Here is an 18,966-nt window from a genome sequence, read left to right as displayed (position 1 = left end):
ACACACAGACACACACACACACACACAGACACACACACACACACACACACACAGACACACACACACACACACACAGACACACACAGACACACACACACAGACACACACACACACACACACACAGACACACACACACAGACACACACACACACACACAGACACACACAGACACACACAGACACACACACACACAGACACACACAGACACACAGTTCCAGTGTTTTTGCAGTGGGAGGAAGCCGGAGAGGCCCCACACATCCACAGGGAGAACATGCAAAACCCCGGGTTTGGAACCAAACAGTAAAAACAATTGTACTGATATAAATTGAGGTATGAAGCGGTTAAACAATGCCAGCAGAGGTTCTGGATCATCTTTGTTTTGCTCATAAAAAGTGAGCAAAACACTTTTGGGGAGTTCCTGTAATGAGGTCTGGTGGGTGTTAATGTGGGTGAACTGGTCCAGAGAGCAGTGAGAGTGGACTCTTGTCATGTTCTCATTAATCTGTCTGTGATTAAACACCATCTGCCCGGTGGGGGGGGGGGCAGAGTGTTAGGGGACCCTCGTTAGGAGCTCGTTAGGGGATGGGAGCGCTCCGTCTGTGATGCTCGGTCAGCACACAGAAGCTCTCAGACTGTGAGGAAACAGCAAACACTTTCTTCATTTGATTCAGACGTGAAAAGGAAACTGTTAATACTTTCTGACACGTTTCTTGTTTTCCAGTCGAGTTCGGTCCGAAGTTTAGATCAATTGAACAGCAACAGAAATCTGTTTTACTGAACATCTGAAACACCAAAAGTTTTATTTTACATCTGAGAGTAAATCTGCTGCATCTGCTAATCAACATCAGAGATGAGAAATAAAACTGTGTGGAAGGAAGATCTGTTCAACCAGCAGGAAGATGGGTGGATGGTTGAATGAACAGATCAATGAATCTTTTCTTCAGTAATCAATAACCCGGCTGTTCTGTTCCTGAACCAATAAGAACCTTTTTGTTCTGGAGGTTTCCTGCAGACCAAACATCTGGATGAGGAGTAAATGAAGGAGATCAGGAACTTCATTAGACAGGAAGTGATGCGTAGACCATCTTATCTCCACCGGGGGGCATCTGACATCACCTGACTATTTATTTATTGATCAGAGAAGAAGAGTCCGTCTTATTGCACCCCAAGGAAAACACATGAGCATTAACTCGGCCATCCAATCCAATGTGTGTGTTTGAGGGGTAATCTGATTACTGTGATGGCTGCTTTCATATTATTACACACACATCGTTTACTACAGTGTGACTCAACCTGTCTGCCCTTTCTGCTCGGCTTCGCGTCTCAAACACGCTGTGTGGCTGTGTGTGTGTGCGTGTGTGTGTGTTCTAGTATTACAGAGCAGATTACAGAGCATTAGTGTATTGTCTACACGTATTGATCTGCAGCCGGCTCGCTGTGTGTTTGGGAGACTCACTTCAGCACCGATGTCTCTGCGTCCTTATGAGTCAGGCCATTTTCTTCATGATTTGGACGTTTCGTCCTTGTTTGTTGGACGGGTTGACTTCTGGACATGTCTGTCTCCAATTCTGTCCACCTGTAAAGGTTCATGAAAAGGTGTGGCTAACCACAGAAGACTGCTGAGGTTATTAGGGCCCAAAATGTCAAAGATTTTTTAATGATCATTAAAACTGAAAAATGTATTTATCTTTAAGACATTTATAGGTTTTATTTCTTCAACAATGTATAAGTTTGCAAATATTATTAAAGTAAAATATAAGCACAATCACCAACTCACTTTTTGCACATTTTTGTTCTTCCATTTGTATCTTTCTTCTTCAAAACGTACCACACACTTAAAAAACACCAGGCTGTGTTTTGGTCATAAGTTTATAATATTTTGTGTCTGGAAAATGAACCATTTCAAAAACCTCCAGAATATAACATCACAAATCAGCAGGCGCTGCTAGTTGTCTAGCAACCCCAGTGGAGCTCCAGCGCATTTGGTCAGCTGCTTTTCCCACTGAATTTACTGTACAATGGCTGCTGGAAGAGTTTTGCTGTTGACTTACCATCCATAAAAACACTTGTTGCATTCTGGTTGGTTGCAGAGGAGGCTCCACTTCTGCTTCTCGCAGATGTACGGTTGGGTAATTGCTCATGTGTTAGCAGTTATTGTCACATGGTAGTTTAAATGTTGGGAGGGGGGCGTGGCCAGCAGCCGCTTATTTACATTTAAAGCGACAGATGCCCTGAAACAACTAAAGACAGGCAGAACTGAACAGATTGAAATCTTATTATCTGAGAATAGTTTTGTGCAAAAAATGTAATGAAGCATAAACAACCTGTAGCCAAAACATTTAGATGGATAACCAGCTAAACGTGGAACAGGAAGTCCTATCAGAATAAAACAGGAAGCTCAGATCATGTCCTCCACCATCTACCTGTTGATGATGACGATGATGGTGGTGGTGACATTGTGGTTGTGTGCTCCCCCTTCAGGAGACGTGGTGGACATCTACCAGAGGGAGTTCCTGGCCCTGAGGGAGCGCCTGCACTCGGCCGAGCAGGAGAACCTGCGGCGCTCCAAGGAGCTGAACCTGGTTCTAGAGGAGATCAAGCGGGCCATCGCAGAGAAGCAGGCGCTGCGGGACATCAACCGCACCTGGAGCAGCCTGTCAGGTCAGTGATGAAGAGCAGCAGGAGGAGGAGCAGCAGATTTCACTTAACTTAATGAGTACGGTGGCAACGTGGCACAAATCAGATATTTACAGAAAATCACGATGGAAGAGTTTAAGTCGAGACAAATCAGTCTGGGAGGTTTTCTCTGAATTTTCCTCTTCAGTGTTTTATCTGTTAAACAAATTAATGACTGGTTGAGAACCGACAAGAAAGAAAGTAAAAAAGAAAGAGAAGGAAGAATGAAAGAAGTAAAATGTGTTGTTTGGTTCTGGTTCCTCAGAGGAAACGCGGCTGAAAACTGTGGAACGTGAGCAGCAGTAAAAACATCCTGCAGCTTCCCTCCATCTTCCACCATCTTCCTCACCTGCTGAGCCGCGAGGACAGCCTGCTGCCCGCCATTCACCTGGGCCAGGGACGCACCGGAGGTAAGATACACCGGCTGCTGTGTATCTGTTCCAGGTTCTGCTGAACCAGAACCTGGAACAGAACCAGCGAGGGAAACTCCTCTTTCTGTTAGATCTGCTGTTGGGTTTCAGGTCTTTGTTCGGTCAATGATGGCAACATGCAAACCAAGCCCACATCACCATACCTCCAATACCGTACTTCACAGTTGGTGTTGGAATTAGAATAACTACAGCAAAAGCAGGCAGGATAACATCAGAAAACAAATAAAAAATCTGGATAAACGGAGATTAAAACCAGGATGAAATTAGGGCAAAATGGAGCTTCAATCAAGGTAAAATAGAAATAAACTTTGATTGAAAGAATAACTAATAAGATCAAAATCAAAAACATAAATAAAAATGAGGCACAACTATTAAAATATTATGTCAAAGTGAAAGTAAAATTGGAATAAAAAAATAGGATGAAACCAAGAGAAAATTAATAAAAGAAGTCTGGATAAAATGCAGACCTTTTAATACCAGGATGAAATGAGGTTAAAATGAGCGTGAAATGAAAAATTAATCTTGATTAAATAAAAAATAATGAAATAAAAGCATAACAGAGGTCGGATAAGACCAGACCGTATGCAGGAGGAGGTTAAATACAGAAAGAAATAAGGCAAAACTTCTTGAATTACACCTGAGTCCTGGCTGCACCGGCAGCACGGGGACAGACCTCCGCTTGGAGACACACAGCCACTGAGACCACTGTGACGCAGCCACTGGCCCTGGGGGTAAAATACAGACGCCTGAGCAACGTCACTGCGTGTGCATGGTGTGGTGTGATGTGGGTGTGTGAAGTCTCATTTATTCATGAAGTGATTTTTTCTCTTTAGTAAACCATTTCCTGCTGCTTCATATGGATATAAACACAGATAAAACCAGTGAAAACAAATACACTGGAAAATGTAAATCAATGTTTTACACAGCTGAGTATGTGTGTGGATGGCTAAATGTGTGTGTGTGTAGGACTGCATGTGTGTGGGTGCACAGCTAAGTGAAGTGAAATGTATTTATGATTGAGCGATAGTGGTTTGTTGCCCTGGAAGTGTTTGATAATTCAGTGCAGGACAGAGATAAGAAACAGGAAGAGATACATGTGCTGCTTATCTGTGTATGTGTGTGTGTGTTCTTGTCTACCAGTGGTCATGAGGACAGCTGGAAAATTTTATAGTTGTAAGGACGCTGTACATTATGAGAACCTTAAGGTTCAATCTTATGTGTTCGTAGTTCTGTTACAGTACCGATATTATCTCCCTAGCAGCTCTTTCCCAGAGTTTGGGCTTTAACGTAGAGCTGCAACTGAAAACTATTTTAGGAATCAATATTTTTGAGAATCTGTTAGTCAGATAAAAATTGGCACATTCTGCAGATTTTTTTATTTAATCAGTTAATTTTTTAATGTTCTCTGGGACAGAAGTACTGCTCACCCTCATGAATATCTTTAAATAGAAACTAGGAATTAGGGCTGGGCCACATGGTTTAAAAATAAATGACAGATAATGATGAAAAAATTTACAATTTCAAAAACAAAAATTCACTTCATCAATAATATTTTTTTATGGTCCAACCTTCCTAGGAAAATTGTTTCATTCCAATGAGCGAAGTAGTATTCATCTTTGTTAATACCGGTGCAGACCAGCACCAGTTCAGTCCCTTCCAGACCACTCTGTTCCCAGCTGCTGATGGTTCCTGTGTCTCCAGTCTCCATAGTGATGGGCGTCCCCAGTGTGAAGAGGGAGGTCCACTCCTACCTGACGGACACACTCAGCTCTCTGATGTCGGAGCTCAGCCCGGTGGAGAAGGACGATTGCGTCATTGTCGTCCTCATCGCAGAGGTCTGTGTGTGTGCGCGTGCGTTTGTTTGTAATATGTTGTAAGGACCATTTTCTTGACACATACTATGTTGTGGGGACCCTACGCTCCTTGTTGTAGAGAAACATGGCTGCTCCAACTAGTGGGAGCTTAATTTATGGTCAGACATTTAAGTTCCGCGTTTGGCTGAAGCAGAACCCAGCTGGCGGCTGAAAGCTGGAGATCAGGTCGCTGCTCCATGTGTTCAGTTCTGGCCAGTCCAGAACTGGCCAGACATAATGACTTGATAAAGTCCACTGCTGTCCATGGTTGTCCTCCTGTCTTTGGACATGAGTGTCTTTGATGCATTTACTGATCAAAGATCTTTTCTTACAGTGAGTAAAAATGCACTCTGACACTACAAAACACAAAATCCAACCAAGTATTTCTGTCTAGTTTGAAGAGCAAATATCTCTTCAAACTAGACAGCTATCTAAAACAAGCTTGTGTTAGGTCAACGAGTCTTTAATATTGATAAAAAAGTTCTAAGATTTTTGCTTTGATAGCATGAGAAAAATGTCTTGTTATGAATGGAACTAGAACTTTTCTTATCCATCCATTTTCTTTCAACCTGGTCCCATTGGGGTCAGGTTGCGAAAGGGGGGGTCACCTGGAAAGGTCACCACTCCATCGCAGAACTTTTTATCAACATTCAAGAATTATTAACTGTTCCTCTTGTAGTGCACATTTGGTAATTCCAGTATTTGCTTTCATTGTGTTTTGTACAATGTTTATATTTTATTTTTTGTGTGCTGTTTGGACAAAATAATGTTCCTGTTGGGATTGATAGAGTAATTTTGAATCCTGAATCTTAAAACAGATGTTGCTAAAATGTTACTTTTTTAGCTTTGTCTTATTTCAAATGTACTGATATATTTGCACTAGAAACTATACCTAAAATACTTGGCAAAATTTTGTGTTTTTGCAGTGTATTTGTCTTTTTATGACCAACCTTTTTATAATAAGTAGAACCATGTTTATGATGAGACTTTGCTGCATCCAAAACTAGTTTCTTTAAATTTGTTGAAGTGTTTAGAAAGAACCAATCATAATTCTGTTTTAAAAACTGACAATACATTGCTTAATCAAGTCCAAGTGAATTTGAAACACTATCGTTCTTTCTTTTAATTTAGCATATGTGCAAAATCATTTTCAAGTCTTGGATTGATCGCATCCCTTTCACATAAAATTGGGCAACATTATTTGCTTGGCTTATATTTTATTTTTAATTCTTTTGGCCTGTGAGAACTTCTGATTCAGATTTTGGCCCACATGTCAATAAGTTTAGACACCTGGTGTAGAGACAGCAGCATATCTGCTGTAGCTTCGGTCTTGTTGTCTGATTGATGGAGGGATTTTCACTCCTGATCACATCTGAGGCCTGGCAGGAAGCTTCAGCTTCTGTTTGGACTAAAATATGGAGAAAATCCTGAAGGTGCTGAATCTGCATCTGATTACTGAAAAGTGAAACTGCAGAGTTTATTATTCGTGACTGATCTGTCAGGGAGAAAGCTTCAGAAAGAAGATCTGAGCAACAGGAAGTTGTTATTTACGTGAACTTCCTATTTACCTCCACTGGTGCTTTCAGATTAAAATACCACAAACTGCCTCATAAATGCTGAAAATGGTGATAAGGCCCCTGAGAGCCTCTAGGAGACAAATGAATGTTACAAAGAGAGACACCACAACATGTCAGTGTGTTCTTGTATTTCTACCCTATTTAATATCGCGACCATGTCGTCAAAAAGTGGCTTTAAAAAAGTGGGTTCATTGGTGGTTCTGAGAAACTGAAAAATACAAGAATGTGTGTGTGTCCCTGCACGTGTGCTCATTAGCTAAACCAGTGGCCTTTACAAATAATGTGAAGAAACACGCATCAATACACTTTCATCCTGATGGTCAATTACACACACACACACACACACACACACACACACACACACACACACACACACACACACACACACACACACACACACACAGTGATAATGTCACTGACTCTCCTTCATGCAGCTTTCAGCTGCTGCAGGCGGAGAAAGCAGCCATGTTGTGATTCTGTTTCATCATTCTGAGCCTTTAGTTTTACTAGAGAACCTGCTACTTCTTCTGGATCTGTTGGCTGTTCCCCTCATTCATGCAGATGTTTCTATGTCTGGACCTGTTCTGATCCGCTGTAGAAACTGAGTTGAGAGTTTTCCCAGATCTCGGAAGACAGAAGGTTACAGTGATTTCACATCGCTTCCTTCCCTTTCTCTCTACAAATAAACTGAACTGAAATTTACTTTTTCAGTCTCCTGTTCGGTTTTCAGTTGTTATTTGGACCAATTTTATAATTTAAATCACTGCTGGTTCTGGTTTCATGCTCATGTTCATTGTTCACGTCTGAACCATAAGTTCAACCCAGATTCTATTTTATCTCATGAAAACAACTGAAAAACTGACTATGAATTGATTTTGTTACGCAGGACCAAAATTTCATTTTCTTCCTTTATATATTAATTTTATTATATAATGTGCTGAATAATTTAAAAAAAAGAAAATACATATAAGAATAAATCCATTTTATTACGACTTATTTCTATAAATATATTTATGTTCATTAATACAAATACAAAAGGAGTTGTTTTGCTTTTATTTAATATTTATATGTTTTTATTGTGGGGGTTTTTCCCCCAGATTTTAGGCCAAATTCCCCCACCTTTAAAAAATACTGCAGAAAATTTATTTTCTCACAATGAAATAAATTTTTAGAGAGAGAAATGTTTTTCCAGGGGTTTTTGTGTCTGGTTTTATAAGAATTTGCTCTATTAAACTTTTTAATTATATATGTTCAGAAGCTGGTAACTGTTAAACACAAAATCCTTTCCAGTGCTTTTGTTTAGTTTCTTGGGAAAATATCTGAACATCTGAAATGAAACAAAACAAACCTTTAAGTAAGTTTTCAACAAAATATAGGAGGTTTATTTAAGTCGGTAACTGTTGAAAATTGACCCCAGTACTCATTGAATTGGCAGATCTTTTTTCTGTATAACTAGAGCAAAGGTTTTCTTTCCTAATTAGCTTTTTGCTTTATAGTTCTTCAGTTTCGCTTTGTTTCTTTAGTTATGAGCTGACATCAGTGGGTTAATATTAGACATGATGTTTCCTCTGCAGTCTTTGTTTGATTGTTTTTCTGTCTATGTTAGCATGGTTTTAATTTCTCAGTTTAATATTTTTATTGTCTGGAGCTCCCATTTCATGGACATCTGAAAGCCTCCTTAAACCGTCCATCACTTTCTGCCCTAGAAATCGTTCTACCCTGGAAAATGTTTGATGGAGAACAGTTTTCTCCTCAAATAGGGAATTTCACCAAAAGCCGAGAAGCGTTTTCAGAGCAGAAGGTGAACAGTTTGATGATTTCTGACTCCGTCTGTTCCTCATTAACATGGCGAGCTAAGCTCCACCCGGCTGGCACCTCCAGGACGCCGAACCAAACCACAACCCCGCTCTGCTGCTGGAAACTCGCATGTGACCGCAGCGCAACCTTTGCCATTAAACAAAGGAGCTCAGCCTGAGCTGTGATTGGCCGGGACGGGAGGCTGAGCTGTGACATCACTGAGGGATCAGGATGTGCCTGTTTGGGTGTGAATGAGAGGGTTGATCTGTTTTCAGGCTGGGAAATAAGATGATCTCAGTTCGTCACATGTATGCAGGACCAAAACAGCTGCAGAGAGTCGGACATCACGTCGCGACACAAGCCGGCGCAGACATAATCTCACCACCAAGAGATGCAGCGAGACGACAAACCGATGCAGGAGATCAGGCTGAAAACCAGAATAAATTCACATGAAGCAGTGAGGAACAGTCAGCCTGACATTAACAGATCATCTTAGATCAGAAGAGGAGTGACAGCAAAATTACCAAAATATAGGAAAAAAGAGATGAGACAAAATACAGAACACGAGAAAGACAAATATTCAATTCAACTCAAAAACACATGATCCCAAACATCATTTGGAAAACAAGACAGAAAATGAAAATCAGACAGAAAAATAACAAACGCTGAAAAAAAATCAATAAAATCTGAAACAAAATAAACGGAGAAAAGAAGAAACCAAAACCGGTGAAGCTGCAAATATCGAGCTGGAGGCAAACCGGAGAGCTGATATCAGCTGTTAGCGTTAGCCGCAGAGCAAACCGGAGAGCTGATATCAGCTGTTAGCGTTAGCCGCAGAGCAAACCGCAGAGCTGATATCAGCTGTTGGCGTTAGCCGCAGAGCTAATATCAGCTGTTAGCGTTAGCCGCAGAGCAAACCGCAGAGCTAATATCAGCTGTTAGCGTTAGCCGCAGAGCTGATATCAGCTGTTAGCGTTAGCCGCAGAGCAAACCGCAGAGCTGATATCAGCTGTTAGCGTTAGCCGCAGAGCAAACCGCAAAGCTGATATCAGCTGTTAGCGTTAGCCGCAGAGCAAACCGCAAAGCTGGTATCAGCTGTTAGCGTTAGCCGCAGAGCAAACCGCAGAGCTGATATCAGCTGTTAGCGTTAGCCGCAGAGCAAACCGCAGAGCTGATATCAGCTGTTAGCGTTAGCCGCAGAGCAAACCGCAGAGCTGATATCAGCTGTTAGCGTTAGCCGCAGAGCAAACCGCAAAGCTGATATCAGCTGTTAGCGTTAGCCGCAGAGCAAACCGCAAAGCTGGTATCAGCTGTTAGCGTTAGCCGCAGAGCAAACCGCAGAGCTGATATCAGCTGTTAGCGTTAGCCGCAGAGCAAACCGCAGAGCTAATATCAGCTGTTAGCGTTAGCCGCAGAGCTGATATCAGCTGTTAGCGTTAGCCGCAGAGCAAACCGCAAAGCTGGTATCAGCTGTTAGCGTTAGCCGCAGAGCAAACCGCAGAGCTGATATCAGCTGTTAGCGTTAGCCGCAGAGCAAACCGCAGAGCTGATATCAGCTGTTAGCATTAGCCGCAGAGCTGATATCAGCTGTTAGCGTTAGCCGCAGAGCAAACCGCAGAGCTGATATCAGTTGTTAGCGTTAGCCGCAGAGCAAACCGCAGAGCTAATATCAGCTGTTAGCGTTAGCCGCAGAGCGAACCGAAGAGCTGATATCAGCTGTTAGCGTTAGCCGCAGAGCAAACCGCAGAGCTAATATCAGCTGTTAGCGTTAGCCGCAGAGCAAACCGCAGAGCTGATATCAGCTGTTAGCGTTAGCCGCAGAGCAAACCGCAGAGCTAATATCAACTGTTAGCGTTAGCCGCAGAGCAAACCGCAGAGCTGATATCAGCTCTTAGTGTTAGCCGCAGAGCAAACCGCAAAGCTGATATCAGCTGTTAGCGTTAGCCGCAGAGCTGATATCAGCTGTTAGCGTTAGCCGCAGAGCAAACCGCAGAGCTGATATCAGCTGTTAGCGTTAGCCGCAGAGCAAACCACAGAGCTGATATCAGCTGTTAGCGTTAGCCGCAGAGCAAACCGCAGAGCTTATATCAGCTGTTAGCGTTAGCCGCAGAGCAAACCGCAGAGCTAATATCAGCTGTTAGCGTTAGCCGCAGAGCTGATATCAGCTGTTAGCGTTAGCCGCAGAACAAACCGCAGAGCTAATATCAGCTGTTAGCGTTAGCCGCAGAGCGAACCGAAGAGCTGATATCAGCTGTTAGCGTTAGCCGCAGAGCAAACCGCAGAGCTAATATCAACTGTTAGCGTTAGCCGCAGAGCAAACCGCAGAGCTGATATCAGCTGTTAGTGTTAGCCGCAGAGCAAACCGCAGAGCTGATATCAGCTCTTAGTGTTAGCCGCAGAGCAAACCGCAAAGCTGATATCAGCTGTTAGCGTTAGCCGCAGAGCTGATATCAGCTGTTAGCGTTAGCCGCAGAGCAAACCGCAGAGCTGATATCAGCTGTTAGCGTTAGCCGCAGAGCAAACCACAGAGCTGATATCAGCTGTTAGCGTTAGCCGCAGAGCAAACCGCAGAGCTGATATCAGCTGTTAGCGTTAGCCGCAGAGCAAACCGCAGAGCTAATATCAGCTGTTAGCGTTAGCCGCAGAGCTGATATCAGCTGTTAGCGTTACCCGCAGAACAAACCGCAGAGCTAATATCAGCTGTTAGCGTTAGCCGCAGAGCGAACCGAAGAGCTGATATCAGCTGTTAGCGTTAGCCGCAGAGCAAACCGCAGAGCTAATATCAACTGTTAGCGTTAGCCGCAGAGCAAACCGCAGAGCTGATATCAGCTGTTAGTGTTAGCCGCAGAGCAAACCGCAGAGCTGATATCAGCTGTTAGCGTTAGCCACAGAGCAAACCGCAGAGCTGATATCAGCTGTTAGCGTTAGCCGCAGAGCAAACTGCAAAGCTGATATCAGCTGTTAGCGTTAGCCGCAGAGCAAACCGCAGAGCTGATATCAGCTGTTAGTGTTAGCCGCAGAGCAAACCGCAGAGCTGATATCAGCTGTTAGCGTTAGCCACAGAGCAAACCGCAGAGCTGATATCAGCTGTTAGCGTTAGCCGCAGAGCAAACTGCAAAGCTGATATCAGCTGTTAGCGTTAGCCGCAGAGCAAACCGCAAAGCTGATATCAGCTGTTAGCGTTAGCCGCAGAGCAAACTGCAAAGCTGATATCAGCTGTTAGCGTTAGCCGCAGAGCAAACCGCAGAGCTAATATCAACTGTTAGCGTTAGCCGCAGAGCAAACCGCAGAGCTGATATCAGCTGTTAGTGTTAGCCGCAGAGCAAACCGCAGAGCTGATATCAGCTCTTAGTGTTAGCCGCAGAGCAAACCGCAAAGCTGATATCAGCTGTTAGCGTTAGCCGCAGAGCAAACTGCAAAGCTGATATCAGCTGTTAGCGTTAGCCGCAGAGCAAACCGCAGAGCTAATATCAACTGTTAGCGTTAGCCACAGAGCAAACCGCAGAGCTGATATCAGCTGTTAGTGTTAGCCGCAGAGCAAACCGCAGAGCTGATATCAGCTCTTAGTGTTAGCCGCAGAGCAAACCGCAAAGCTGATATCAGCTGTTAGCGTTAGCCGCAGAGCTGATATCAGCTGTTAGCGTTAGCCGCAGAGCAAACCGCAGAGCTGATATCAGCTGTTAGCGTTAGCCGCAGAGCAAACCACAGAGCTGATATCAGCTGTTAGCGTTAGCCGCAGAGCAAACCGCAGAGCTGATATCAGCTGTTAGCGTTAGCCGCAGAGCAAACCGCAGAGCTAATATCAGCTGTTAGCGTTAGCCGCAGAGCTGATATCAGCTGTTAGCGTTAGCCGCAGAACAACCGCAGAGCTAATATCAACTGTTAGCGTTAGCCGCAGAGCAAACCGCAGAGCTGATATCAGCTGTTAGTGTTAGCCGCAGAGCAAACCGCAGAGCTGATATCAGCTGTTAGCGTTAGCCGCAGAGCAAACCGCAGAGCTGATATCAACTGTTAGCGTTAGCCGCAGAGCAAACCGCAGAGCTGATATCAGCTGTTAGTGTTAGCCGCAGAGCAAACCGCAGAGCTGATATCAGCTGTTAGCGTTAGCCGCAGAGCAAACCGCAGAGCTGATATCAGCTGTTAGCGTTAGCCGCAGAGCAAACTGCAAAGCTGATATCAGCTGTTAGCGTTAGCCGCAGAGCAAACCGCAGAGCTGATATCAGCTGTTAGTGTTAGCCGCAGAGCAAACCGCAGAGCTGATATCAGCTGTTAGCGTTAGCCACAGAGCAAACCGCAGAGCTGATATCAGCTGTTAGCGTTAGCCGCAGAGCGAACCGAAGAGCTGATATCAGCTGTTAGCGTTAGCCGCAGAGCAAACCGCAGAGCTAATATCAACTGTTAGCGTTAGCCGCAGAGCAAACCGCAGAGCTGATATCAGCTGTTAGCGTTAGCCACAGAGCAAACCGCAGAGCTGATATCAGCTGTTAGCGTTAGCCGCAGAGCGAACCGCAGAGCTGATATCAGCTGTTAGCGTTAGCCACAGAGCAAACCGCAGAGCTGATATCAGCTGTTAGCGTTAGCCGCAGAGCAAACTGCAAAGCTGATATCAGCTGTTAGCGTTAGCCGCAGAGCGAACCGAAGAGCTGATATCAGCTGTTAGCGTTAGCCGCAGAGCAAACCGCAGAGCTAATATCAACTGTTAGCGTTAGCCGCAGAGCAAACCGCAGAGCTGATATCAGCTGTTAGTGTTAGCCGCAGAGCAAACCGCAGAGCGATATCAGCTGTTAGCGTTAGCCGCAGAGCTCAACAGTTATAACAGAATATCTTCAGATTTGAAATCAGAGAAGCGGGTCAGAACCGGAGGGGGACGGTTCTGATGGTCTGACTCTCATTCATACGCTAAGGCGTGTCCGTAGCGGCTTAGAGGTTCGGTCCTTGTGCCATTGGCGATGTCAGATTGGTGCTGAGCAGTCAGGTGTCAATCTATGCTTGACCATTGACCCCTCTGACCTTTGACCTCTATTTCTCTGTGTCCCTCAGGCCGACCTGCAGTACGCCAGCGGTGTAGCCGAGAGCCTGAAGCGCCTGTGAGTACCGCCCCAGGTCGAGGGGCCATTGCCGCGTAACGGACCCAGAATGTCCTGTTTCCCTACGAATGGTTCCGGTTTGTTTGTGTTTCTGCCCCTAGTTTCCGGCTGAGATCCAGTCCGGCTCCTGGAGGTCGTCTCTCCGTCGCTCCACTTCTACCAGACTTCTCCAAACTCAGAGAGTCCTTCGGCGACCAAAGGAGCGGGTCCGGTCAGTACCAGAACATTTCACCAGAACACGATTTTCATTTAAAAGGATAGCGACTCAATGTGCTACGCTAGCTTGACTTTGAAAAGCTCAACCTGTAGATGAGCTGCAGAATTCGGTGTTTCTGTTCAGTCACTCTGACAGGTCATCAGTAAAGCAGGAATTTCAATCACCAAACTGAATGTTTTCTTGAAACTGACATTTATAACGTATCAATAACATGGTGAAAAAGTGACTTAGAAAGTTTTTTCTCTTAAAAATCACAGCTGTTATTTTTGACTGCAGACCGCACAGCAGCCACTTATCAATAAGCATCAAGCCATAAAACTAATTTTAGTTTCTGTTCTTGTTCTGGGAAATGTCTGTTTTCTTTTTTTTGTTTCAGAGCGATAAAGAAAAGCGGTTTTGATTTGTTCTTCACCTGTTTTCTGCCTTGTTCTTTATTTATTGAGGCGCTCTGCTAACGAACAGAACTGGACTCATCGCCTCGCTAGAATGTCGCAACATTCAAAACAGTCCATGAATTAACAAACCTACAGTATTTAACAAAACTATGTCTCCTATTGATCCTTTCCTGGTGAAAATCAGCTGACTGTGTTTTAGATTAACTCTGACATTTATTTTATGATTCAATTCATTATTACAATTAAATTAAGTCTTCCAGTATAAAAGAAAAATTTGTTTAGTCCTCTATTGCAATTTTGAGAGAAACATTTTATAGATTTATATCCAGGGAGGAAACGTTTTTGGACTTGCGCATCAATAGCAGCTAACAGGCTGGACATGATAGAAAATATTATTTGATTTGTGTTAGGCCAGCTGTAGTGGGTAACAGGCGACCAATAGCAGCTGATAGCCGCTATCCAGTCCAGCTAGCATCTGCAGGTCAGCAGAAATCAGCTTAGTCTGGTTTCCTGAGATCTTTTCTATCAGAACCTCCTGGCAGCAAGTCGGACCCGGTTCCCCCTCATGTGAAGAACCTCGGCTCAGAAACCCTGCTGCTTTCACATGATGAGCCTCTGTGCCGCCGCGGCACCTTGCTGCAGCTGCTCTGGTTGCTGCTGCAGCTGCTCTGGCTGCTGCTGCAGCTGCTGTGGTTGCTGCTGCAGCTGTTGTGGGCTGCAGCAGGTGCTCTGGTTGCTGCAGCAGCTGCTGTGGTTGCTGCAGCAGCTGCTGTGGTTGCTGCAGAAGATGCTCTGGCTGGCTGCTGCAGCAGCTGTTGTGGGTGCTGCAGCAGCTGCTGTGGGTTAAGGTTACAGTCAGATAAGCGACTGTAAAGTGTTTATTCGGACGTAGCGACGATCTGAGTCTATTTCTGAAACTTTCAGAAACTTTCTGAAACATGAAACTTTTGCTTTGTGTTTCTTCAGCTAAAAGTTTCTGGTTTCAAACTTTGTGTTTCACTGTTGCTTTTCTGCCTCTGGGGTTCAAAGGTCAGAGTTCAGAAAACATGAGTTCACCACTGAACTCTGGAGAGTCAGCTGGTGTTAGAAAATGTAAATATGCTCAGATGGCAACAGATTATCCTTAAATATTGGTAAAACAATTTTGTTATATGTTGAAGATACAAATGAAATGTCATGAAAGTTTCATATCAACCATCTGAAAGCAGCAGCAGCCGGCTCACATCCGCTGCTGCACCTGAGCAGGTGACTGAGCAGGTGACTGGTCTTCATCTTCAGGTGGAGGACGAAGCAGAACCTGGACTACAGCTTCCTGATGATGTACGCTCAGACCAAAGGAACGTACTACGTTCAGGTAAACCGATAATGAATCATTCTTCACAATAACAAACTGAATAATCAATACATTTCAAATTGTGAGGAAATCGTAACAAAACAGAAACAGCAAATCAATAAAGGTTTCGTTGAGACCAAACACTTTTGTCATCCAGAAAAATTATTTTTTAAAAAACACGATAAATTATGGAAATGGAAATTATTGATCTGGTTTTAATTATGATGCCATTAATTTCCTGAGGGAGTCTTCACAAGGGATCAATAAAGTCAAGTCTAAGTCTAAGTCTAATTTTAACTTTAATGTTTCAGATCAAAGTGATTAATATGAACAGAAAATAAAAGTTTCCATCCAGGCTGTGGATCCTTTCCTGGTGAAAATCAGCTGACTATGTTTAAGATAAACTCTGACATTGATTTTATTGATTCAATTATTGATCAGATCAGAACTGCCCAGACCTTCAAAATGAAGGTCATGAATGCAGTCAGTTATTGATGATTATTGATTGTATCAGTGATTTTTGGGGAATAATTACTGGCACTAACAAATGTTTTCCATCTGAACCTGGGACCACTGCTGGGACTCTTCAAATAAAAGCCCGGATCAGAAATCCCCAAATCATCCTGAACAGTTTCCCAGCTGTTTCCCCCATCGAGTCGTTCTGAGTGTTTGACCAGCCCGTGGATGAACTTTGACCCTCTGCTGATTTATTTCAGACACATCAGAGGGTTTTCCAGCACTAACTTTGACTAGGCCAGCCCAGGATCCTCACTGCGGCTCTTAGCAGCCCTTTCTAGATACCTGCTTCATGCTGCCAGACTGGTTCTGTTAAACGGAGGTCTCACTTTGAGCAGCTTTTTAAACTCCTGTGATCCGTCTCTGTTTTTAGTTGGAGGATGACATCGTGGCGCGTCCAAACTACTTCACCACCATGAAGAACTTTGCGCTGCAGCAGCCATCGGAGGAGTGGATGATCCTGGAGTTCTCCCAGCTCGGATTCATCGGTGAGTTCACCGCATCTGGGTTTGGCCTAAAACACGCCGGCTTTCCACAGGCTGTGGGCAAAACATTCAGGCCGCCACAGGCTTCATGTTTCATTTATCAGTACTAATAAGTGATAGCTACCACTGCTACTAGCTACCGCTACTACTAGCTACCACTGCTACTAGCTACTGCTGCCACTAGCTACCACTGCTACTAGCTACCGCTACTACTAGCTACCACTGCTACTAGCTACTGCTGCCACTAGCTACCACTGCTACTAGCTACCGCTACTACTAGCTACTGCTGCCACTAGCTACCACTGCTACTAGCTATCGCTACTACTAGCTACCACTGCTACTAGCTACTGCTGCCACTAGCTACCACTGCTACTAGCTATCGCTACTACTAGCTACCACTGCAACTAGCTACTGCTGCCATTAGCTACCACTGCTACTAGCTACCGCTACTACTAGCTACCACTGCTACTAGCTACTGCTGCCACTAGCTACCACTGCTACTAGCTACCGCTACTACTAGCTATTGCTGCAACTAGCTACCACTTCTACTAGCTACCGCTACTACTAGCTACCACTGCTACTAGCTACTGCTGCCACTAGCTACCACTGCTACTAGCTACTGCTACTACTAGCTATTGCTGCAACTAGCTACCACTTCTACTAGCTACCGCTACTACTAGCTACCACTACTAGCTACTGCTGCCACTAGCTACTGCCACTAGCTACCACTGCTACTAGCTACCGCTACTACTAGCTATTGCTGCAACTAGCTACCACTTCTACTAGCTACCGCTACTACTAGCTACCACTGCTACTAGCTACTGCTGCCACTAGCTACTGCTACTGGCTACCGCTACTACTAGCTACCACTGCTACTAGCTACTGCTGCCACTAGCTACCACTGCTACTAGCTACCGCTACTACTAGCTACTGCTGCCACTAGCTACCACTGCTACTAGCTATCGTACTACTAGCTACCACTGCTACTAGCTACTGCTGCCACTAGCTACCACTGCTACTAGCTACCGCTACTACTAGCTATTGCTGCAACTAGCTACCACTTCTACTAGCTACCGCTACTACTAGCTACCACTGCTAGCTACTGCTGCCACTAGCTACTGCTACTAGCTACCGCTACTACTAGCTACCACTGCTACTAGCTACCGCTACTACTAGCTACTGCTGCCACTAGCTACCACTGCTACTAGCTATCGCTACTACTAGCTACCACTGCTACTAGCTACTGCTGCCACTAGCTACCACTGCTACTAGCTACCGCTACTACTAGCTACCACTGCTACTAGCTACTGCTGCCACTAGCTACCACTGCTACTAGCTACTGCTACTACTAGCTATTGCTGCAACTAGCTACCGCTTCTACTAGCTACCGCTACTACTAGCTACCACTGCTACTAGCTACTGCTGCCACTAGCTACTGCTACTAGCTACCGCTACTACTAGCTACCACTGCTACTAGCTACTGCTGCCACTAGCTACCACTGCTACTAGCTACCGCTACTACTAGCTACCGTTACTACTAGCTACCACTGCTACTAGCTACCGCTACTACTAGCTACCACTGCTACTAGCTACCGCTACTACTAGCTACTGCTGCCACTAGCTACCACTGCTACTAGCTATCGCTACTACTAGCTACCACTGCTACTAGCTACTGCTGCCACTAGCTACCACTGCTACTAGCTACCGCTACTACTAGCTACCACTGCTACTAGCTACCGCTGCTACTAGCTACCACTATATTAGCTACCACTGCTACTAGCTACCACTGCTACTAGCTACCGCTGCTACTAGCTACCACTATATTAGCTACCACTGCTACTAGCTACCGCTACTACTAGCTACCACTGCTACTAGCTAGTAGCAGCAGTAGCAAAGTGAGTCATTTCAGTGTTTTCTGTTTTTGTGTTCATTTCTAACTTTATCTCTTTAAATTTCTGTTGATATAATGACTATTTTCTGCCTGCTGTGCATCACTTTGGTCATCTTATTTTAAGGTTCTTTTTCAAGAAGTTTGATTGAATCTTCAGATTTTCTTTCTCAGAACGAGTAAAGAATCTCGCTGTCTTGCCTTAAATAGACAAATAATTTTAATGCCTCTATTAGTATATAAAATGTGTAGTAATTTAGTTTTATTGTCTACAGAGCAGAGAAGCTGCAACGTAATCAGGTTTTTATTGTTTTCCTGGTGGAAAACAGCAGCAGCAGAGGATTGTGGGAGGCTACGGCGCCTCCTGCTGGAAGAAACAGGAGCAACAACTCCACAATGTACAAACATTAGTAAATAAAAGAAAACTTCATGATTACAACTGATCAATATGTTTTACTGTCTAATTGAATCTTTTATCTTCATGTTTACTGATTTGATTAAAGTTGATTGGGTGGCAGGAAGTCATCCACCAGGGGGCGCAGCGCCGAGCTGGAGCACGAAGGAACCAGGATCAGAACCTGTATCAGAACCAGGTTCTGATGGTTTCTCTGGATCTTTGGGCTTTTGTTCCTTAGACTCTGAGCAGCACAGTCTTGTTTTTTCCTCTTCTTGTTTTTTTTTTTTTGCTCTTCCTGTTCTTCCTGTTCTTCT

The 18,966-nt window shown here is 44.3% G+C and overlaps 1 pseudogene; it reads left to right on the top strand.

Moving 5' to 3' along the window:
• Nucleotides 1-18,966, top strand: part of LOC129354353 (alpha-1,3-mannosyl-glycoprotein 4-beta-N-acetylglucosaminyltransferase B-like) — a 42,957-nt pseudogene that overhangs the window by 17,298 nt on the left and 6,693 nt on the right.

This window comes from Poeciliopsis prolifica, unplaced genomic scaffold, assembly GCF_027474105.1.
Source record: "Poeciliopsis prolifica strain line A6 unplaced genomic scaffold, Auburn_PproV2 SCAFFOLD108, whole genome shotgun sequence".
Taxonomy (NCBI): domain Eukaryota; kingdom Metazoa; phylum Chordata; class Actinopteri; order Cyprinodontiformes; family Poeciliidae; genus Poeciliopsis; species Poeciliopsis prolifica.
This window is presented reverse-complemented; position numbering and strand designations above follow the sequence as displayed.